Below are 23,846 nucleotides of genomic sequence, written 5' to 3' on the forward strand. Positions count from 1 at the left end.
TTCCCAGCAATCACATGGTGGCTCACAACCATCTATCATGAGATATGGTGCCCTCTTCTGGCCCCCTGGCACACATGCAGGCAGAAAACTGTATACATAATAAATAAATAAATAAATAAATAAATAAATAAATAAATCTTTTTAAAAGATGGGGTATTCACATTACCTTAAAAAAAAAAAAAACAAAAAATGAAGAATTCCAGTTCCACTTAAATGAATCCCACTTAAATGTAACTTTGATTGTGACCCCCTCAGGCTGCCTGTGTCAGCTCTTGCTCTCCCCAGGCTGACCCATCCTTTCTCTGCCAGTTATCATTACAGGACAACAATCGCTTCATGGCATTTCTCTGCTTAAAAGACTCCAAGTGCTCTGCCTGGCACAGGAGGGCTCCCTTGCACTGGGCATTCTGGAGCTTCTCTGGACACCGGCTCCTTCGTCAGATCCTTGTGCCTTCAAGGCTGCCCAGAACTGAGTTTCACACCCCCAGGGCTCAGTGGTGAGTCCTAGCCCCCCCACTTCCTAGCATCAAAAAAATCACAGTCTAACCTCATGTGCAGTACACAGAAAAACAAGTCCTTTGGGGCTGGAGCTCAGCTGTCAGAGGGCTTCGCTAGAATGCCCTAAAGCCTGGGTTTATTCCCCAGAACTACAGAAAACCAGATGTGGAGGCATCTGCCTATAATCTCACCATTTAGTGGGTAAAAACAGAGGCATCAGGACTTCAAGGTCATTCTTTCCTACTTTGCAAATTTGGGGCCATCGTGGCCTCATGAGATCTTGTCTCAATAAACAAGTTCAAGGCCAGCCTGGTCTACATGAGACCTGATGTCCAAAATAAAAGAGCCTTACTCTTACATCCTATTCTGATATAGAACAGAATATCGCTAAAAATTAAATTGAGGCAATTAGCAAGTTAAAAAATGCCAGCTCAGTGCACCTGCATATGTTTAAAAATGTGAAGTATTTTTTGTCTTCTATCATACCTAAACTTTGATTGGATCTCTGGGAAAGTTACTTGCAGTGACAGAGGGTAAAATTTGTCTTTTCTTTGGAATGCATTTACCTCTCTCATAGATGTCCAAGTACTTACTATTCAGCCTTTAAATGCATGAACTGGGGCTGCAGAGTGATGGGTTGGAGCTGGGGTAGAGAGAGGGAGGAGGGTTAGTGATGGCTCAGGGTTAGTCTTGCATGTATGAGGCCTTGGTTATTTCCCCACCACTGCAAAGTAACAATCAATTGTTGAAGAGCTGTTTTTCTATAACACCTTATTCCCCAACCTGCCTCACGCACAGTCTGCTTTTCCTCCCGTCCATCTCCCCAAGTCCTGAACTTGGATGACACTATTATTCCCACAGTCTGCAACTCTTTATTTATGCAATACACGGTTAAGATACTTCAGGACAGCTGCCTAACGCCGACTACCCGTTATTGGCTTGTGTTTGTTCACCGGCTAAGGGAGCAGTCTAAAAGTCTCTCAGACCCTTAGATATTGCAGTGAAAACATTTTGGCATGAGACACGCCTTTGCTATATATCACTCAGCATTTGATAAACTGGTTGAGAGGAGCCAGAAATGGTCCTAAAGGGTAAACACAGCTGGATGAAAGCCAGCAACACCTAAGTGTGACTGATGCCAAGTTTACCACTCTTTCCCTGTCATCCTAGTACCTGAGCTACATCTGGGATCTAGAGGGCGATGGTGCTCAGGCAGTTTTCCTCCCTGCCTCAACTGGACAGCTTCACCCTCTTGTGCTTTTTCACAGGCAGTTCCTTCACAGTCCAATGTTCAGTTGCCTCCTGGGGTCTAGCATCTTGGATTCTTTAAGGGCGACACCCAACTCTGGACTTCCTCCCCTGGTAAAAACTGTCGAGGGCCCACACAGAAGGCATTAAGAAAGTCTGTCTTTAGGTTCAGAGGAGTCTCCGGGCGCAGACCACAGTGCAGAGCCCAGGAGGAGCAAGGCTCAGCGGGTTCCGCCCAGGGCGGTCACCGCTGGTGCATGGGCCCCACTCGGGTTGGCCACAAGGGGCCTCCATCTTCCAGGACGAGCTCGGAGCTGGGACCGGGGCGAGGGCGGGGAAAGGGTCGGCCCGGAGCGCGGTCCCATGGGGCGACAGGGCCCCACCTCGACAAAGTGCCCGGAGCCCGGGCAGCGGCGTCCTTCCTCCAGGCGCCATGAGCACAGGGTGAGCGCGCGCCTAGGGCTGGACAGGGCTGCCAGGTGGGGACGCGGCTCCGGGTGTGCGGCTCCGGGTGCGCGTGTGGCCGCGGCCGCCAGGGGGCAGCAGATGCCGGTGGGCAGCGGAGACCGAGCCCAGGCGCCGGGCGACCAAGGCACCAGAGGACCCTCGCGGCGCCGGCTCCACAGATGCTTTCCCCGCCGGCGCTGAATCTGGCGCATCCGAGGCGCATCGCCGCCGTCGCCCTTCGAGCCCCGCCGATTGGACTCGCGCAGGGATGGCCATCCTTTATGCCTGCCGGGCTTTGGCAGCGGCGGCGGCGTCCCAGCCCCGGGGCTCCGGCAGGAAGGGAGGAGGCGGCGGCGGCCGGCGGGGCGCGACCCCCCCGAGGGTCTCAACAATGGTGCGCGGCGCTGGCGCGGTCCCCGCGTCCACCCCGCAGCCGTAGAGGAAGCGGCCAGGAGTCGCCCCCACCCCGGACCCCCAGCCATCCGCTCGCCCGAGTTGGCACAGCCGGCCTTGCAGGCTGGGTCTCCTGCTAGCCAGGACCTGCAAACCAAGACCCAACAGACACCTCCCTGCTCTTAGCTTGCTTTTGTCTGCTGTTTTGTTTGTTTTTCACATCAAAGAAAAAAAATGATACAAATATCTTCCAATATTTTGCCCATTTTTTCCACCAGGCATTGGTTTTCTTGTACTGAGACTACATTTTGCATTGTTCGTGTATATGACTCGCTAACATTTTCTTTCAATCTGCTGCTGTAGATATTTTTTTCAGAGATTTTGCTTTTGGAGTCATATATGGAAACTTATCATCAGTCCTCAACGTAAGGGAGATCATTTTCTATGGTTTCTTTTAAACACTTTATAATAATTTTATGTTTAATCTACAGTCCTCTTCAAGGTAACTTTTCATAGGCTGCAAAAAGTGTAACTATTTTGCTCATGGATATCTAATTATTCGAACATCATTTCTTGAAAAAATTTACCTTTTCTTTATTGTTTTTGCACCAGTGTCAAAAACAAACTAACTGTTCACTTGCACATCGACATTAAGATGTTCTGTTGAATGCTTGGGCTCACTGACAACACAGTGCCTCGGTAGCTGTGGCTTTATTCTGTCTGGAGTACTGTACCTCCTCCATATCGAGCAGCATTGTGGAGACCCTCGCGGGGGTCGCGCCCCGCCGGCCGCCGCCGCCTCCTCCCTTCCTGTCTGAGCCCCGGGGCTAGGACGCCGCCGCTGCTGCCGACGCCCGGCAGGCCAAAGGGATGGCCGTACCCCCGCGAGTCTGATCGGCGGGGCTCGAAGGGCGGCGGCGGCGACGCGCCTCGGACGCGCCCGGTTCGGCGCCGGCGGGGAACGCGTCTCCAGAGCCGGCGCCGCGAGGGTCCTCTGCTGCCTCGGTCGCCTGGCGCCTGTGCTTGGTCTCCGCCGCCTACCGGCCGCTGCTGCCTCCTGGCGGCCGCGGCCACACGCGCACCCGGAGCCGCGCCCCCCGCCAACGGCCGCCCAGCCCTCAGCGCGCGCTCAGCCCTGCGCTATTGGCGCCTGGAGGAAGGCCGCGGCTGCCCCGGCCCCCGGCACTTCGGCGAGGCGAGGCCCTATCGCCCAAGGGGACCGCACTCCGGGCCGACCCTTTCCCCGCCCTCGCCCCGGTCCCAGCTCTGAGCTCGTACTGGAAGATGGAGGCCCCTTGTGGCCAACCAGAGTGGGGCCCGCGCACCAGCGGTACCGCCCTGGGCGGAGCTCGCTGAGCCTTGCTCCTCCTGGGCTCCAAGAGGTGGTCTTTGCCCGAAGACTCCTCTGAACCTAGGAACAGACTTTCTTGACGCCTTCTGTGTGGGTTCTGGACAGTTTTTTCCAGTGGAGGAAGTCCAGAGTCTGGTGTCGCCCTTAAAGAATCCAAGATGCTAGACCCCAGGAGGCAACTGAACATTGGATTGTGAAGGACCTGCCTGTCAAAAAGCACAAGAGGGCAAAGCTGTCCAGTTGAGGCAGGGAGGAAAACTGCCTTAGCACCATCGCCCTCTGGATCCCAGATGTAGCTCAGATACTAGGATGACAGGGAAAGAGCGGTATACTTGGCATTGGTCATACTTAGGTGTCGCTGGCTTTCATCCGGCTGTGTTTACCCTTTAGGACCTTTTCTGGCTACTCTCAACCAGTGTATCAAATGCTGAGTGATATATAGCAAAGGCGTGTCTGATGCCAAAATGTTTTCACTGCAAGATCTAAGGGTCTGAGAGACTTTTAGACTGCTCCCTTAGTAGGTGAACAAACATAAGCCAAGACCGGGGAGTTGGCGTTAGTCAGCTGTCCTGAAGTATCTTAACCGTGTATTGCATAAATAAAGAGTTGCAGGCTGTGGGAATAATAGTGTCATCCAAGTTCAGGACTTGGGGAGATGGACGGGAGGAAAAGCATACAGTGCGTGAGGCAGGTTGGGGAATAAGGTGTTATAGAAAAACAGCTCTTCAACAATTGATTGTTACTTTGCAGTGGTGGAGGATTAACCAAGGCCTCATACATGCAAGACTATTCCTGAGCCATCACCACCCCTCCTCCACCTCTCTACCCCACCTCCCACCCATCACTCTGCAGCTTTTCCAGAGATCCACTCAAAGTTTAGGTATGATAGAAGACAAAAAATACTTCACATTTTTAAACATATGCAGGTACATTGAGCTGGCATTTTTTAACTTGCTAATTGCCTCAATTTAATTTTTAGCGATATTCTGTTCTATATCAGAATAGGATGTAAGAGTAAGGCTCTTTTATTTTGGACATCAGGTCTCATGTAGACCAGGCTGGCCTTGAACTTGTTTATTGAGACAAGATCTCATGAGGCCAAGATGGCCCCAAATTTGCAAAGTAGGAAAGAATGACCTTGAAGTCCTGATGCCTCTGTTTTTACCCACTAAATGGTGAGATTATAGGCAGATGCCTCCACATCTGGTTTTCTGTAGTTCTGGGGAACAAACCCAGGCTTTAGGGCATTCTAGCGAAGCCCTCTGGCACCTGAGCTCCAGCCCCAAAGGACTTGTTTTTCTGTGTACTGCATATGAGGTTAGACTGTGATTTTTTTTGATGCTAGGAAGTAGGTGGGGGCTAGGACTGACCGCTGAGCCCAAGGGGTCTGAAACTCAGTTCTGGGCTGCCCTGATGGCATGTGAATCTGACCAAATAGCCGGTGTCCAGAGAAGCTCCAGAATGCCCAGTGCAGAAGCCAGGAAGGAAGGTCAGAGCCACCCAGGGGAGCCCTCCTGTGCCGTGCAGAGCACCGGGAGTCTTGTAAGCAGAGGAATGCCATGATGAGATTGTTGTCCTGTAATGATAATTGGCAGAGAAATGATGGGTCAGCCTGGGGAGAGCAAGAGCTGACACAGGCAGCCTGAGGGGGTTAAAATCAAAGTCACATTTAAGTGGGATTCGTTTAAGTGGAACTGGAATTCTTCATTTCCTGTTTTGTTTTTTTTTTTTTTTTTTAAGGTAATGTGAATACCCCATTTTTAAAAAAGATTTATTTATTTATCTATTATGCAGTATTCTGCCTGCATGTGTGCCAGAAGGCCAGAAGAGGGCACCAGATCTCACGAAAGATGGTTGGGAGCCACCATGTGATTGCTGGGAATTGAACTCAGTAACTTCAGAAAAGCAGCCAGTGCTCTTAAATTCTGAGCCATCTCTCTAGCCTGGACCTGGGATTCCTATCACCCATGGTGCTGTTGGGGTTTATTCCGTATTTGTACCTGAGAAAAGCAATGTGAGAGAAGAGACTGAACTACTAAAGAGGAATTGTTGCCTGATCCCAGAACGGAGTCGGAGGTACAGAGGGCTCAGTGGTGAATCCTAGCTCTGCTGCTAAATAGTATATTAAAAGAAAAAAATCACTACCTCCCTAGGCCTCTGTTTCCTCATCTTTAAAATGTGTTATTTCCTTGATCGCTGGAATGGAATAAACTCTTATTGAGATGATTATTTAAAATTGTTTAACAGAAGGGCCTCTGGCTTAGGCCTTGTCTTAGTCACTCTTCTGTTGCTGTAAAGAGACACCATGACCAAGGCAGCTTACAAAAGAAAGCCTTTCCAAGGGGTCTTGCTCACAGGTTCAGAGGGTGAGTCCATGGCCACCACGGTGTCACACAGGGTGGCAGGCAGGCATGGGGGTGGAACAGCAGTGAGGGCTTCCATACTGAGACAGCAACCGAGAGACAAACAGAAAGAGGCCTAAACACTCAAACAGCAGAGCCTATGGGGACAAATTCAGAACACCTCGGGCCTATAGTTGAGGCATCTAGAGCCTAAGAAAGGAGGAGTGCTTCCTCCCGGGGATTGAGACCAGCATAGGTACCGCAGGAGGCATTGGCCTACAGCCTCAGCCACAGCAGCAGAGCAGTTTCTACACACCAACTGCATTTGATCATCGCTATAATCTGTGCCTCTTACTGTTCCTGTTGAGAGAGATGCTGTGTGGCTCAGCTGCCCTCAAACTCATGGTGCCTCCTCTCCTCAACCACCACACTCAGCTTCAACAGACTTTAACAGGGAACATTTCAAAAATGAGAGACAATGCCTTACCCATGCTTGATTTCACCAGGGTCTCTGTAATGCAAACTTACCTGGAAGTTGTGATAAGGTATCCCGTGAGAAAGAGTACAAGAGATAACAGGTTTTATTCTGAATTCCAGTCCATCCTGGGGAAGGGATTTCAGGGGGAACCTGGGGTATTTTGTTCGATCTTGAGAGAATTAAATGCTCATAGTCAGTTTTGCTTAGCTTTTTATTCAATCCAGGAGCACAGCCTATGGAATAGAGCCCCATACAAGGTTAAGGTGGGTTTTCCCATGTAGGTAATCCTTCACAGGCATGCCTACAGGTTTGTCTCCGGATGCCTCTGGACCCCCACATGTTGACAACATTAACTACCACTGTGTTCACTCAGCAATCAATATGACATGTTGAGTGTTTGTGGCTTAACATTTCCAAGTTGGGAATTAATCGCTAAAAGTGAGCATTTTGCACACATTCTCACAAGAACCCCACAAGATGACACCGATATTCCCCTAATATTCCTATAATGGAATCTGGAGGCTAAAGATTCTGTAAATCAGACATAACGAGGATGCAATTTCAGCACACATCTTCCTGCACCCGGATTGACTCTTCTTTCCCGCTGTCTGCTGTTTCCTGTGGACCTGTAATTCCTTGCCACTGGGAAGCAGGTTCACACATGCAAGATGAGCACTTCTGATCATGGCTTTATACCGATGGATCTTGTTCCTCACCTGGCCTTCAGTGCCATCATCTTTCTCAGACTTAAGAACCAAACCGACTCCCAAATTTGAAAATGGTGGACAGCTATAGTCTGGGGTACCTGAAGTCTGGTTCCTGCATCAGTCCTGTGTGACTTGGCTCCACCTTGTGGTGGCTGTTTTCTTAGCCATCTCCTCTCTCTATAGCCTCCTAATTTACATCTTTTCACTCTTCAGAGGTATATGATGAGAACTTTGCCTGCTGGTGAGATTCCAGCCCTCTCTGGATAGTCCAAGTTTCCAGAAGCAGAGCTTCCTGTCCCATGTGACCCTTTACCCCTGGTGGAAGTAGGGGTATTCACCAGGGCCTGTGGCCAAACAATGTCACTTACAGAAGCATTGCTTGCTTCAGTGCCGAGTAATTGAATGGTGTCAGTGTGTGTGTGTGTGTGTGTGTGTGTGTCTATGTGTGTACTTGCATGTGTACATATGCATCTATACATGTGAAGGAAATAGGCTGACATCACGTGTTCCTCAGCCTCTTTCCACCTCAGCTCTTGAGTCAGGGTCTCCCTCCTAACCTGGGGTGCACCCATTTGGCTAGGTTGATTAGGCCGTGGGGCCCAGGTGTTCTCCTGCTGCCTTCCCAGCTGGGAACCTACAGACTCACTCCATCACACTGAGGACTTTTTACATTTGCTGGAGACCCAAACTCATGCTTTCACGGTGGGCGCTTGACCAACTGACGGATCTTCCCAGACTCTGAAACAAATTTTAAAATAGCAAATGGAAATGCACCGTTGGTGCCAAGTTCACATACTTTTTAGCTATAATTGTGGCTTTAATGAATTTCCTGTCTGATGGGCCGTCCTGGGACCCCCCTCAAATGGAAGGGTACATTCTTGTGCCCCCAAGCAGACGGATTACAAATGAAACAGAGGAAGACAGCATGCTCCCTTGTGTTTAGGGATCACTCTGGAGCATCACAGCACACATCAGACTCTCAACACATGTCCAGCACTGTCTGGACTCCCAGTGACCCCTGACCTCACAAAGTGCTTGCACTTACACGTTCAGTGACAGTGTTTGGGATCCAGTCCTGGGAAACGTCATAACCAACATCAGAGCACTTTAGAGTCTGTCTTAAACTCAGACACACCACTTCACACTTAAGAGGACACTTCTCAGGACTAATGCACGTATGGGGCACAGGGAGATCTGGTCCTTCTTCGGAGGAAAGCCTGAGATGCTGAAGTTCTAGTAAGCTCTGAGGAGGTGTGCTAAGAAGGCCATTCTGAGGAGCAAAGACACCATAAGTTCCAAATATTGACTGGTTAAAAGAATTCTCCAGTTGAGTCTACTCATGTGAAGCTCAGAACTAAAGCACATCAAGAGTTTTACTACCTGAGTGCCAGTGATGGGGCTGACAAGACATTTTTCATTGAACACATCTCTACAAACTAATTGTTTCTTCAGTACACTTTTTGTCTTCACCTACTCACCTGTAAGAGCATCGGGCTTGTACTCAGGTCCATCTGTTTCCATGCTGCACGAGTCACAGTTCAATTACAATGGATCGGCCTTCTTTCCACTCATCTCGGTAATTCTGAACACCTACCCCAAGCAGCCTCTCATTAGGACAACTGTTTTCTGCTCTTAGAATCCTACTAAGGTTTCCCGTGTGACTGATGCACAGTGTAGTCAGAATATGAATATTCCAGGAGCCTATACCGATGAAAATATTAAATCCCATCCCTTATTTTAGCAAGATTGTATTAGCACTCGAAGGAACGCAGAAAGAGTTAGGCCAGACACGAACGGTTAGCTGCAACTCAACAGTCAGGGTGAAAGGTGGGAGAGTAAGTATTCAGAGCAAAGCATCACGAAAAGATATCTTAGCAGCTGCAGATCTCTGCCCATATTCTAGAAGGCAAAGGTCAGGCTCTCTTTTCCTTACACTTTGGTAGAAGGTATTGAGAGGGTGCCTGTTTTTCTAGCCTCTTCCCTAGATACACAGGCTGTGGCGTTAGTCTTGACTTGTTGATAGATATGTGCCCAGGGAGAACAGTCTAGGGTTGGTGAATGGCTTATAACCTCCCCCTGAACCCCAGAAAAGGAAGCCCCAAACTAACTGGGGCACTGTGTACCCTCACTTGTACAGGCCACTGCCACTCTTGACAGCATGTTTCCTTCTGATCGATACTATCACTTAGCTTTTGAGGAAAGTAATGTTTGCATGGCTTTAGCTCCTTCTTGAGGAAGAGGCCAAGAACCTGAGAACCCTCGGCCTGGCACCCCAAGCACCAGCAGCATTCCTATCGACTAAGGGGCTCGAGGTGTCACACATCCCACAGGCCATCAGAAGTGGTTAGTGGCAGCAGCGAGACAAAATGCTTGGTCTAAACCCTCCTTTCTGTCATATTCAGTCATGATCATTTCCATCATAAAAGAATGGACCAACATAGAATATATTTGCATACTATGCTTTGGAAATGGATTTGGGGTGGGTCCTAGAGGGAAAATTGAGTCCCCGATGTAAATTAATAGGATGGAGACATGCTTGATTCTCACATGTAATTCCAGAGCTCAGGAAGGGTGTGGTAGAGGGATTGCCTGAGTTAGGGGACATACTAGGCTACTGTATTAGTTGGGGTTCAGTGAAGAAACAGAACTAAAAGATTGAATATGTACAGGAAAGTGTAAACGGGATTTATTATGATGGCTTACAGGCTGTGGCCTGACTATTCCAACAATGGCTGTCTCCAAAGGAGTGTCCAAGGGGCTAATAGTTGTTTGGTTATGGCTGGATGTCTCAGCAGGTCTTCAGCATATTCTGGAATCCTGGAAGAAGTAGGCTCTAATGCCAGTGAAGAAGTGGACTTGCCAGTGAGAGTGAGGGGAAGCAGGCAAGGAGAGAGCTTCCTGCTTTCACCTCCTTTGTATGGGCTCCCACCATAAGGAGTGGCCAGATTAAAGGTGGGTCTGTACACTTGGAGTGATTCAATTAAGAAAAGTCCCTTACAGGTGTACCCAGAACCTTGGCTTTTGTTCATTCCAGATGTAGCCAAGTTGACAACAAAGAATAGCTATGTGAGCTACACAGTTAAACTGTCTAACTGCGCAGGTTTCTCAGAAATCACAATAGAAAATAACTAAATTCACACGAAAAAAATAAAAAATGAAACAAAAAGATCAAAAATGCATATAAATAAAGAGTTTAATGAAAGACATTAGAAGATCCAGGCTGGAGAAAAGGCTCGAGCAGTAAAGTGCTTGCAAAGAAGAACAAGGTCCAAAGGTCCCAGTTCTGTCCCGGGACACAGTAATCCCAGGGATGGAAAGGCAGAGGCAGGAAGATCCCCAAGGTCCCTTGGTATCTGTCCTGGCTAGTCTTTTGTTAACATGAGCTAGAGTCATCTCAAAGGAGGGAGCCTCAATTGATCCATAAGATACAGCTGTAGGTCATATTCTTAATTAGTGATTGATGAGGAAGGGCCCAGCCAATTCTGAATGGTGCTGATGGTCCTAGTTCTATAAGAAAGCAGGCTGAGCAAGCCATGAGGAGCAAGCCAGTAAGCAGCACCCCTCCATGGCCTCTGCATCAGCTCCTGCCTCCAGGTCCCCGCCCTGCTTGAGTTCCCGTCCTGACTTCCTTCAGTGATATGTAAGTCAAATAAACCTTTTCCTCCCTGACTTTCTTGTTGGTCACAGTGTTTCATTGTAGTAATAGCAGCCCTAACTAAGACAAGTTGGTACCAGGATTGTGCGGTGTTGCTGTGAGACTGAGCTGACCGTGATGTTTTGGGAGGATTGCAGAAGGACTTAAAACTTTGGATGAAAAAACCATTGAGTGTTGACAGCTTAGTGGGCAGCTGCTGGATCTTGGAAGATAAGGATGTTGAGAGCGGTGCTGACAATAGAGGCCTGGCTTGTCAAGTTTCAGAGGAAAGCAAAGACTCTGCTGGGCCATTTGTGTGAGGAATCTGTGGTGTCTGTACAGCTGGAGCTGAAGAATCAGCTGTGATTAACAAAAGACCAGCACCGTTGAAGAGAAAGCTTTGTGTGACTGAGACAATCAGTGCTGGTCAGCCTCAGCTGAGGAACTAGCAGCGCTTAAGAGCCCAGCATCATTAACGTAAAGCCTTCTGGAAAGTGTTTTCTCGGGGTCAACACACAGGTGCTGTGTTCCAGAGGTGGCCAAGGCTGTTGGCAACAGAACTTGGTAGTGTACGAGTCACCCAGGTGATACTGGTTTTGAAAGCATGATGGAGTGTGGAGATCAGCTGAGACTTGGCTCTGTAGGAAGCCAGGAGAGGCCACTGGTGAAGGTGCAGCCTCACCAGCAGTTGAAGACCCAGGATTAAAGGGACCATGCAGAGAGCCTTTGAGAGGCTATTGGGGAAGTCCATCCCAGTTGCAGTAACATAAGATTACCACCAAGAAGAGCAACAGCAATGGAATGTAGCCTTCTGGAGCTAAGAAGACAAGCCTTCTGGAGCTGCAGGGGGTGGGGCTGGAAAAGTGACCCAAGCCCCTTGGAGGAGCCCAGAAGATCATCTGCAAATATTAAACAAGCCCACATAAGAGAAACACGAACACAGTGTACAAATGTAGGGCAAAGCAGCCATTGGTAAGTCAGTGTAAGAGGAAAAGCTTGAGAAGACAGTATAAACTGTGTCCTGTCCTGGTGTGGAATTTGCTAGATTGTGTATTTCCTTTAACGAAGTCAGTTTCAGTGAGTGTGTCCTTAAGGCAATGTAGGTTTTCTCTACTGTGTTCCTTGCTGTCTTCTGAGTCTTGCTCACTAAATGAACTGTGAGCATCTGAATTATTCTGCAGTCTGTTTCAGGCAATCTAAAGTAGACTTTGCTTATAAAAATAAAATTAAAAAAAAGTTACTCTTCAGAGTTCTTCCAGCTCCCCCATTTCCCAGTTTCCAAGCCCCTTCCACATGTAACTGTTTGTTACAGTGGCACCTGCCTTCCAGGTACCATGTTCTACCCACATAGCACAGTTTGCTGAGGCTGCTGTAGTGAACTGCCTGTGTACCGATTGAGAACGTTACATCTTCTCCCTACCTCAAGGAGGGAGTCTGTCTCTGGAAGGCTCTGCATCTCAGCAGCTAGGTCACATTGAGACACTCTGCTGTGTAAGACAATAGTCACAGGATCTAGAGATTACGGTATGACCTGGAGAAGCGGGGCATTATTTAGCCTAACACATTTGGATGTTTTATACAATGGCCCACATTTTCACACTGGTTTTTAGTGTGGCTTTAACAGCATGGCATAATGGAAATGGACCAAAGAATATCTTTCAAAATAACTGACAAGGGGTTCTCAGAGGTTGTAGGCCTGCATATTAATGTTACCTCATGTAACAAAACAAAGCATCGTGGTTGCCCTTAGGAGACAGGATGAAGTGTCAGCTTGCAGAGCAGATCATGCCTTCAAGGACCTTTGATCAAATGAGGAGGTGATATCTATCCTCTTGACACACTGAATGCTTTGGTGTACTTGTGGCTTCAGCACAAGACATTTAGTCTCTCCAGTCACAATATTAAATTAATTCTAATAATGATGGTATTTTAGTTTATAATATACATTTTGCTTCAGAATATGATGGGTAGCCAGGGTTCAGTGACATTTGGGGTTCCTCTGTATGAGTAAAATGTCCTGTCATCTTTACAACTACAGCCACTGAAGTCTACCCCACATACAGTAAGTTGCGATAGGTGACCGAGGAATGTCTTGGTCACCGCCTGCAACCGAACATGGAGAGAAACGTCTCAGCTCAGAGTCAAAAGAGAAAAGAATAAAACATTCATTTTCCTAACATTCTAAAACGGCTAAACAACAGATGTGTCTGGTTTTGTGCTTTGACTACCAGTTTTGTATCTGTGGGAACATGTTTTCGAAGGCACTCTTGATCCCCCGGACATGACTGCGCAATGGAGGGAAGGACAGTTGATTGTAGAAAGAACACAGTACAGGTACTGTTAGACAACACTGACCTTGCCTGCCGCGTGACGTCTCATGGACCTACCGGAGGGAATGTACTCTCATAAGAATGCTCTATATTTTATCATATAGTATGCACAGTATATATATACTTTTATAAACCTGTTTTATATCTTTATGCTTCAGCTTGGGAAGAAGACAGAAATCAATCCTGGGAATGAATAAAAAAATAAATAGGTCCTGCTTACACTTTAGTAAACGTTTTCTTATTAAATTAGACATTTCAAGGTAATTTTGGAGGGAAAGCTGGAGACCTGCCTGAGTGGCAGATGAGTTGCCTGGCATGTGCCAGGCCCCGGGGTCAGTCCCCAGTGCAGAGAAGAAAGAAATTAAAAGTCTGTAAATAAATCCTGGGGAGTCTTATTTCCATGTTGGTTTTAGCTGATGATATGGAAAACTTCATGTTCCACATTTTATACACTTGACTGGTAAATGAACACAATGGTCTATGCCTTAGAGGACGAAAGTAAACATTACTTTCATGATTTTCTTTTATTCCTAGTTAGGTTAACCTGGAAATACTCAGAGTCCAACTTTTACTTATTAAAACATTTTATGTCATATCTACTATGATTTACGTAATTATATAGGCTCCCTTTTTTTCCAAAATTCAAAACTGTTTCTGTTTTGATTTTTAGATTCTAAAAAAACAGTGCATTACCAACACTTTCAAGGGTTTTACTTTTATTTAACTTACTTATCACTGTGTAATTTCTTAAGTTTCAAATAGAATTAAGATGATTTTAATTAGAAAAAACATAGTTTTATCATGAAGGTACTGTTTCCAGTTGGCTTTTAATGGAAATAAATATTAGTTGTTTTTACATATTTACTTGGTTTTTGTTATTGTTGTTTGAAGACAGTGTTTTTCTGTGTAGCCTTGGCTGCCCTGGACTTGCTTTGTAGACCAGGCTGGCCTCAAACTCACAACAGTCTGCCTGCCTCTGCCTCCTCAGTGCTGGGAACAGGTGTACATCATAATTTAGTACATGAGGACATGAATACATGTTAGATCATGAATACATGATCCAGTTCAACCTGCATTCTCTCCCCTCCATTTCCTTCTCTGTACAACCCACCACTTCTCTCTTCAAACTTATGTTCACATGTGTGCCCACATACCCACCTCGGCAGCCTGCAGCAACCAGCTGGTTTTGAGAAAAGGTTTCTCGTGGAAGCTTAGTGAATAGGCTAGGCTGTCTGGACAGTGAGCACCAGGGATCTGCCTCTCCGTCACGACATCAGCCTTTTATCTTGGTTCAAGAATTGTCCTTAGGTCCTCATGCTCACGGCACAAGCATTTTGCCAACTCAGCTATCTCCCTAGCTGTCATTGCCTGACTCTCTCAGAGGAATCATACATGCAGTGTAAACAGGTATTTAGCCTCATTGTTCTAATCTCATTGTAGGTTGTGTGTATACTCCTAAACTTCACACTAGTTAGATTTCACTCCTTGAAAGAGTAAGTGGATCTTAGTGGCAGGAAGGCTGTCATAGAATGTGTAACACCTTGGGTTCAATGGCCAGTCCAAAAAAAAAGTGAATGTCTATTGCATGCATTAATTGCTCTCTGTGTTTGTAGTTGAGAGGTGAACATGTCAGTGGACTAACACTGCAGAGAAGTTTCTGGAATTCAAGTAGTCTATAGAATGGAATATGTGAGACTCTCATTTCTTCCCTGAAGGCACAGTCATGCGTGTCATCCTTAAGCTTATAATTACTTGGTATTACCACAGTGATAGAAAACATTGTTAACTACCACCAAGAAAGGCTAAGCCCAGTTTGCCTTTCTGAGGTTTGTATGCAAGATTTTACGTCATCATGGAAGAAACCGTGTTCTTTCCTCTTAGAGAACTTTGTAGTCAAGTTCTTTGACAGACTTTTAAAATACCCTATTAAACAATGAAAAGTAGTAGATAATGTATCCAAAATTAATGAAGTCTTATGGAATCGTAAGTTGTAGTCTCAGTCAACTTACACTGGTACTGACTTTGTGAATTCCAAACTATACTGTTTGCACAGTTACTTCGGACTGAAATGATTCCTCTGGGCTTTCTATATGGAAGTGGTTACTCTGAAGACATTTTTCAGTTGAGGCAAGCGGTAGAAAAATATATTGAAAATTGTAAGTTCTGATGCTTACACATATGCTGAGTAACCCACAAGAGCAAATTAGAATTCTGTACATGATTATTTTCAGTTAATGGATTATCAGTAATAACCTTAGATGATTAGAACACAGCACTCACTCTGTACATTATACTACTCATACACAAGCCTTATTTTTGTAATGTTAGTGTATAGTAGGAAATTTTCCTGTTTTAAGTGTAGTAGCTAGGGGTTGGAAATACAGCTCAGTTGGTAGAACTCTCACTGAACATGCACACATCTGGCTTTGGTTCCCAGCGCCACATGGACAGGGAGTGGGGCGCACATTCTTATTCCTAGCACACCAAGAATGAGGGCATCCGTAATTCTCTCCCTTAACTAGATGCTCAGGCATCTTTACCCCTTCTCTCTCATGGCCTTCCCTCACCCTGAGCTCTCTAGGAGGTGATCTCCCTACTCCAGGATGTTCTGTGCATTCCATCCTTCTCTTCTCAGACCATGTTCTGTCAGGTGCTGCCTCTCTCTCCTTCATTTTCCTCCCCCACTACTTTCCGTTGATCATCATCCTGAATTTTAGAATGGTTGTCCACACTCACTGTTTTCACTTCCCAACTGCTCATTCCCTTGCACTTTGACTCCCAAAGTTCAGAACACTTCGGCAGCAGTGATTGCTTGGGGCAGCGGATGACAGTGTGAGTTATGGAGCATGTCTATTCCTTTTATGAAGACTCTTAAAAATATATTGCAAAGAAGAAAATACAACATTCTCCCACTTGCTAACCACTCAGACTTAATATATCTCAGCTGTCAGGAATTCTCTATGTTTAACTTTCCTCCTAACAGAATTGTTTCCAATAAAAGCCTTTTCTTTGTTTCCTACTCTTTTTATTCTTCACTAGAGAATTGCTATTAGGAGTTTAATGTATAATTTCACTCAAATTTTTATATTTCTACTGATGGAAGATATATAAGTATTTTTCAATACTTATTTTTATGTACTTTCAAATTTACATAAAATTATCCTTTAAGGGCTGGTAAGATGAGTTGCCAGGTAAAAGTGGTTGCCCTTAACTCAGACAACCTGAATTCAACCCCAAGGTCTGCATGGTGGAAGGAGAGAACCAACTTCTCCAAAAGTCCTCTGGATGTCACAAGAACACCTTGGCAGGCATGCACACAAATCCTTTTAATTATTGTCAGAATCTCCTGAAGCTTGATGCTTTCCTTTACATTGTATCTTACTGCCTTGCCTTCAGTGAAGAAATGAGAGTCCACTCTCATATACTAGCTGAATTTCTACATCCAAAGCTTTCTATTATTCTGTCCCACTTGCTCAGAAGAACTTGCATTATACAAATTGCACTGCCAAAGATAATATTAATTAAATCTTATTCTAGATTTTATATAAAACCATTGAAATTTCCTTTGTTCAGTTTTGTTTATCTCTTGCTTGTGGTGTGGTGTTTTCGACAGCTTCATCACTGGCCCGGGTGTGGTTCCAGGGTACTTCTCCATAGACATGGACAATGTGGTCCTTGTGTTAAATGGAAGAGAAAAAGCAAAGATCTTCCATGCCACCCAGTGGTTACTTTATGCACAGAATTTAATGCAAACCCAGAAACTTCAGCATCTGGCTGTTGTCTTGCTTAGAAATGAATACTGTGACAATGACTGGATAATGCAGTTCCTCAAAAGAAATGGAGGCTTTGTGGACCTGCTTTTCATAACATACGACAGCCCTTGGATTAATGGCGCAGATGTTTTCCAGTGGCCTTTAGGTGTAGCAACGTAAGTACAAGATAAGAAAGGCATCCCTCGGGTTTTCTGAACAGAACAGGGAAGATGGTGTTTTAAATGGCAGTAAGCTCACTGGTGATGAAGCAGGCCTATCTTTCCTACCATCAAAAAGAGTGGCCTCGAGCCTCAGTGGCAATAGTAACTGCTTTGTTTTATTTTACCATCTTCTGAGGAGAACTGAAGAGTACTTGTTTGTTCTAAAAATGGATATAGGATAAAATTTTAAGCTTATTAGTGTCCCGAGGAGATGTTTACCAGAGAATGAACAAAGACAGAGCCATACATCTAATGAAAACAAATACTGTTGTGGCAATATTTTTATATACTGTATAGACTTCCCTTGTGTTTGTAATTGGCTGACTTGATGTTAATCTCAACTGTAAAAAACTTAAATGATAGTTTAGGGTCTTCAATATATAATCATCCTCCAGTTTAAAAAAAAATGGAAAACATTTTTTAAACTTTCTGTGGATAGATTTTAGTAGTAAGAGATAGGCTCTCAGTAGTATATAAACTTTCTGAGGTCAGGAGTTTTCTTCCCTGATTTAAAATAGTTCTGTAGAAATGGGCTATAGAGGTGGCTCAGCAGTTAAGAACAATTACTGCTCATATAGGAAACTCAGATTCAGTTCTAAGCACCCACAAGCTGTGTCACATAGCCATGTGTGATTACAGTTCCAAGGCTCTGAATCCCTGTTCTGAAGTCTGTGGGTGCTTGGCTACACATGGAGACAAGCAGGCACACAAATATACTTATATACACATAAATAAAAAACAGGAAATTTTAAAATAATGCTTATACACAGTAGGTACTCAGATATTTGTTGATGAAGTGAATCATCTCACTGATAGAATTAAATCCGACATTTGTTATTATGTCACTGGTTACCACCATTTGTAGATTCAGACTGCTTTAGCTGTACAGATGTCACTAGAGAAATGCCAGGGACAGGTATTCCCACCCCTACATGGACAACATTCCAGGCGAACAGGTTTAGGCTGGGACCATCCTTAAAATTTCAAAAACTTTGTAAGTACACCCAACCTTCAGAAAAATCTATTTATTGAAAAGTGCCTGTATTTGTAGAAATATTTATACTTTTTCCACATTGTATGACATCACCTACTCACCTAATAGAAGACAGAAGCATAGTAATTCTGGTGTTGCCAGCCTCACCCTGTTCCTGATGAGGAGACATTGGGTAGCATCTGGAAACCTTTTGGTTGTCTCAACTGAAGAGGGGGAATTATAACAACTGGTGTCAAGGGGGTAGAGCCCAGGAATGTTATTAAACATGGTGCAGTCTATGGCACTCTTTCAAACAAAAAGTTATTTGACCCAAAATGCCATAATAATCTTGTGTACAGCATAGACTACAGGCACACATTTATTTGCAAACCAGTGCCAGTGGAATGAGCCTCCTCTGTATAATAACAGGTTTGTTGTAAGTGGTGATTAATATATCTTCTAGTGACACTGCTGTTAGTCCTAAGCAGCTGTATAACCAAATCAACACACAGACACTGGGTTTATTTAGTTAACCTAGAACACAGTGCTGGGCAATAATTACTCCATCCTAAACCTCCAAGCCCTCATGGTTTCCTAACATTTAGATTTCCCACGTTATACTTGCTTTTTGTGAAATATGTCCAGTCCATCCCCTTGTAGTTCCACAATCTGTCCTCCAGCTCTCTTTCCTACCTCTCCTCTCCTCCCACTGCCCTCTGGCTCCTCCCTTTTTCCTGTCTTGTGGCTCCTCCCAGCACAACATTGTGTCTAATTTCTTTATTTTGGCCTGTTTACACACAGTTGAGACAGGATGCTTAAAATAAGTAATTACAAGGCAATATCCGGATTGAAACCAGACAGTTGGGGGGCGGGGAGAAATCAGCATTGGAATGAACAAGGGTAAGGTGTATACATTTCAAAAGAACGTCATACCAATACAGGTTTTATTCATTGTTTTATTCTATGGATTTTTTTTTGAAATTAACTTTTCAGAGTTCATGATTATAACAGTACATTTTCTTTTTAGTGGACAAATAGGACTGTTTATGTCTGTGGTGTACAATGTGCTTAGAAACCATTGTCCTTAACACATGGCTTAACAAGCCAAGCTGTGGGGCATCCTACCATATAGTACTTCATTACTTGCTTTTATAGATACAGAAAGTTTCCCGTGGTTGAAGCCAGCACGTCGATGATGCATGATGAGAGGCCCTACATATGTAATTTTTTAGGAACTGTCTATGAAAACTCATCAAGACAAGCACTAATGAACATTTTGAAACAAGATGGAGGTGGTAAACTTTGTTGGGTTTCTGCAAGAGAGCAGTAAGTTCAATGTTTGCATGGTTCCTTCCTGTTGCTCTCCAATCCGAATGTCACCTTGTGTACAAATAGGTTTCCAGAGAAACAATGGTAACTGCTTATTCCAGCCTCCTGTCTGAAGGTACAGCAGTAACTAAAACTTAGGAAACTGGCTTTTCTCCAGTCTTTCCCATTATACTCAGGAAGAAAGTATTGATGGAGTAATGGAAGTCATTTTGCAATAATTTCTTTTGCTATTAAATAAACACATGGAGTATAAAGCTGAGTGGCCAGGGAATGGATGCCTAAAACATATGCTTCTAGATCTAAAAATTTATTTTTTAATTGTGACAGAAATTGCCTTCTAGATGGATATCACTAATTACTATGAATTTAATACAATTACTGTTAATGTAATTGTATTAAATTCATTTACTCTGAGTTACCAAACAACTGGCAAATGCCAGAAACCATCTTACTCATAATAACAGTGAAAACAAAACAAAAACAGTGCCCTCATAGCACTTGTTGGAGGAGACAAGTAAAACAGTGTGTGTCAGGAGATGGTAATGCCGTGTAAGAAAAGAATTAAAGACAAGAAGGCCACAGAGAGGACTGAGGTAGAGGGTAGAACATTTGTTTTCAAGGAGCGAAGGAGAGCACCAGGTGGAGGGCTACATTATATACAGGCCTGAAGAGGGCACAGGAGTCAGCAGGGTCCATTTAGAGAGGGGAGCCAAAGCAAAGGACATAAGGCACAGGGGGTGCTTACACAGCAGCTGAAGGGCTGGTGAGTGAGAGGTGGTATGAGAGAGGAATGTCTTGCTGGAAGAAAAAGCACTAATAAAATGGTTCTGGTTGAGCTTAGCTAGAGGTCAGGTAGTACCCTCTGTGCTCCTGCTGCTTCTAGACCATTCTGTCCTTCGGCACCCGAAACACCAGTTCTCAGTCTCATGCCAGTGTGTGTAACTGGAACTCTGTAGCCCTGAGCCTTCACCTTCACCTTACCTCCCTGATTCCTTAAAGACTGGAGCTCCAGTGCCCCTCTGGCTGACACCAGTCTTGTCTGAATTCTTGGTGACTTCTAAGTCTAGGCAATCCTTCCATCACCTTGGTATAAGGTTTCTTTCCTTGCTCCCCTTCATAGATCATAGGCTTCGCTCAGCCATTTCCTGTTATGGTCATTTCCTAAATGACCACTTGCATTTCACATACCACAAGGTCTCTCCACGACCTCGAGTTCTAGCATTTCTGTTGGTAACCATCCTATCTTGCCATTCTAACTCATTGTCTGTAATGGGACTCCACAGTTCAGCTGGAATTTACAACATGGTTTTTACTATCCCCTGATTGTTCTTCCTGTCCCTGTATCAACTTCTGAATTACACGGCTTAAATTCTACAGTCAACCAGCCCTGCATATATGTTCCCCTTTCTAATTCCCCCATCTAGCAAACCCTACCTGTCTAGTCTCCCTTTCTGCCCACTCCATAGCCATACTCACGCAGCTGTGCATAAGTTTAGACAGTTTGAAAGCTGAAGAACCCATCACTCATCTATTTCCTAAATTATTCCCCCTTTGTCCTCAAAGACTGCTTTATACCTTCTGTCCTAACCTCTTGACACCTCCTCAGTTTCCCTTTAGAGACTGGTGCTTATTTCACTAAGAGAATACAAATGGAAAAGAATGCCAGGCTCAGCTTTTGCATGTATGTGGCCTATATATTCATTCCATTCTCAAGACCACAGCCAGATTGAATGTTAAAATGTTTATTGCTTATGTCGTTCCCTCATCAGAACACTACAGGTCAGTCTTCTGTGAGCAGACTTTATAGTTTTTGACTGTTCACCTCAGTTCCTCTACTTCCACCTTGCTGGCCTCCCTACCAGTTCTTGGGCATAACAAGCACAAGCATGACCTTCATCTTTGTTTATTCTCTACTCTTCCCCACTCTACTCTTCTCTACTCTTCTGCACTAGCCTGCCTGTTCACATACAGCTCTTGATTCTGAGCCCTTGGCAGTGAAACATTCAGTAATCACCCATACGAAAATGCAGCTCTGTCACTCCAGAAGCCCCTCTGTGCTTTTCCTCACAGGGCATCAGACTTTCTAGAAAATGTCCTGACTTAACTCAAAGACCTAATGCCCACCACTGGATACAGCACAGCTGCATCAGAGTAAGACGAGAGAACTAAACACTTGGGAATTACGGACTGAATGAATATACCCATTCGAAGATTGATCACCGGATATTTTTAAATATACAGCAATAAAATGTTCAGATTATTTTCAAATGTTCAAAACAAAAAACTTGTTTTAGGCAGTCTCATGTAGCACAGGCTGGCCTCAAACTCGGTATTTAGCCTAGGATGATGTTAAACTCCTGATTCTTCCTATGCCTCCCAACTTGTAGAATTAGGGAATTATATACCCAGTTTATGGATAGATGATGATCAATACTAGGTCTGAGTTCTAGCAGCTGGGCTATACCCACACCCCCAAGCCTTCAAGAAGTTTTATGAAATGTGTTTGGTCCAACATTTTCAATTCCTCTCATATTTATCATCTCTATGATGTGTTCACATTTTTTATAACTGACATTAAAAGATTTGCTTCAAAAAAGATGCCATAGGAAAGGAAAACTTACAGGGATTTCTTTGTTGTTTGTTTAATTTCCTAGGTGGCAGCCTCAGGAGACAAATGAAAGACTTAAGAATTACCAAGATGCTTTGCTTCAGAGTGACCTCACTTTGTGTCCTGTAGGAGTGAACACAGAGTGTTACAGAATATATGAGGCCTGCTCGTTTGGCTCCATTCCTGTGGTAGAAGATGTGATGACAGCTGGCCACTGTGGAAACATGTCCAGTCACCACAGCGCTCCTCTGCAGTTACTCAAGGCCATGGGTGCCCCCTTTATCTTCATCAAGGACTGGAAGGATCTTCCTGCCATTTTAGAAAAGGAGAAGACTGTAACTTTACCAGAAAAGTTTCAAAGAAGAAAAATGTTACTTCACTGGTACCAACACTTCAAAACAGAACTAAAGTGGAAATTTACTAATATTTTAGAAAGCTCATTTTTTATGAATAATAAAGGTTAATCATACCTAACTGTAAGTGTGTGTTCTTAAGTGTGAATATGTACAGCACTTGATAAGGCGGCTCCATCAACTCAGTTTCACAGAAGGGACCAAATGTTCTCCTTTTTGGCTACTGCTGTATACAAGATCAAAGAAATGGCGATATTTTACTGAGGCTCACCTGGCAAGATACTTGAGTGTTTAAAGGTGCTTACTGCCAAGCCTGATGAACTAAGTTCAGTCCCCCAGAAACCACACGGTAGGAGAGAAGTGAGTCTCATGTGCTGACATGTGACTACCCCACCAGCATGCACACACAAACACGTCAAACAGATGGATAGATAGATTGGTGGATGGATGGATAGGTAGACAGGTGACTCAGGTTCAGTTCTACCGAGATCAAGAAGCTAGCATTTACTGACCGTGCTCACTGACTTTAACCCACTGTATGGGCTGGAGTGCTGGCTCAGTGTTTGAAAGTGCTCACTATTCTTGCATATAGCCTGAGTTCAGTGCCCAGCATGCATGGCACACACTCAGCCATCTGTAAGTATTGCTCCGTAGATCCTGACATGTTCTTCTGTCTTCCATGCACACAAGTGCATATGACACATTAAAATAAAGAACTAACTGATACAGTACTATTTACTAGGGCTGACATCTGGTCATGTCAGTAGCAGGATATATGCTGATCAATGGCGGAAGTTAGATAGTGTCAATGAATTTAATGGCTCTACTATATAACACGGAAATTATTTTAATATAATTGAAAGGTGCCTGAGTGGGTGTTACATGCTTTCACAAACTGTATCAACTCTGAGGTGATTTGTATGTGAATTAGCAAGTTGTGGCTAGTACACCATGTATATAGTCCCAAAACATTGCACTTGATAACACGTTTTATTTTATATACCGTTATTAGAAATTGCAAACTTTAGGGAAACAGCATTATATGTTAAAACACTGCTTATTGCAGTAAGAAAAAAAAAACATTAAAAACTTCAGTTTCCATGAGGATTTTGCTCAAGCCAACTAACTGGCCATACTCTCTTCTCAGTATGAAAAGCATTTGTGTCCTTAACATAGTAACAA

At 44.6% G+C, this 23,846-nt stretch overlaps 1 pseudogene; it reads left to right on the forward strand.

Annotated features, from left to right (window-relative positions):
• The first annotated feature begins 3,870 nt into the window (after positions 1–3,870).
• On the forward strand, positions 3,871–22,763 carry LOC132648667 (ribitol-5-phosphate xylosyltransferase 1-like; annotated as a pseudogene).
• Positions 22,764–23,846: the final 1,083 nt, after the last annotated feature.

The sequence above is a fragment of the Meriones unguiculatus genome, chromosome 17 (genome assembly GCF_030254825.1).
Source record: "Meriones unguiculatus strain TT.TT164.6M chromosome 17, Bangor_MerUng_6.1, whole genome shotgun sequence".
Classification (NCBI taxonomy): Eukaryota; Metazoa; Chordata; class Mammalia; order Rodentia; family Muridae; genus Meriones; species Meriones unguiculatus.